The sequence below is a fragment of the Aplysia californica genome, unplaced genomic scaffold, assembly GCF_000002075.1.
Source record: "Aplysia californica isolate F4 #8 unplaced genomic scaffold, AplCal3.0 scaffold00023, whole genome shotgun sequence".
NCBI classification, from domain to species: Eukaryota; Metazoa; Mollusca; class Gastropoda; order Aplysiida; family Aplysiidae; genus Aplysia; species Aplysia californica.
The window spans coordinates 2,152,832-2,153,744 of NW_004797293.1; positions in this window are offsets into that span (position 1 = coordinate 2,152,832).

Here is a 913-nt window from a genome sequence, read left to right on the forward strand (position 1 = left end):
CAGCACAAGGTCTGCTTCGACTATCAAGGCACCCCGGAAATAGCGGGTCACAAGAGTGACAAACACACAAAAGAAGTAGAGGAAAATGACAATAATAAGGATTAGGAAAGAAAAAGCAGCAGTTCCCTGTTGAAGATCAGGCACAGTTATGATCGTGACATGATGAATCAGCCCATTTACAATTCTACTGTGCTTGAACGAGAAATGTCCCCCCTTTGGGAATGACCTAAAGACACTACAGTCAGTGGCACTGCCCCGACTAGAGGTTTTCCTAGAGAGTAGCACACAAAGAAAAGATGGAGGAGAGTAAAAGAAGACAGACTTTTGATAAGAAAGAAGGAAACAAATAAACCCCTCATTCTCCCTCTCCCCCTCTCCTCCCTCTCACCCGCAGCTAGTACAGATGGAGGCATCTCATTCTCTCCCTCCACCTCTCATCTGTAGCTAGTACAGAAGGGAGGAATCACCAAACCTTTCGTCTCATTCACCCCACCTCTCCCCCTCCCTCCCTCCTCTTCCCTCCCCCTCCCTACCTCCTCTTGTCTCCCTCTCTCCCTCCCCCTCTCACCTGCAGCTAGTACCGAGGGAGGCATGACCAACACCGTCGTCTCATTCTCTCCTCCTTCCCCCTGAGTCTCCTGGTGTAATCGGTAGTCAGCCCGCAGTTTGTCTGTGCTGTTCAGCTTGCTACTGCTGTGGCTGATGAACACGGGGGTCGGTTTGGCTGTGCTGCTGGTGGTGGTGATGGTGGTGGTGGGCGGAGTCGTTGTTGTTGTTGTAGTTGCAGCGGTCGTTGTCGTCGTTGTGGTGGTGGTAGGGGGACTGGTCGGTGGTGGTACCATGTCTGGGGAGAATATTTCAAGACAAAATCAGTAAAAAGAAAAGAGACATTTTCCATTGAAGGGATATAAAT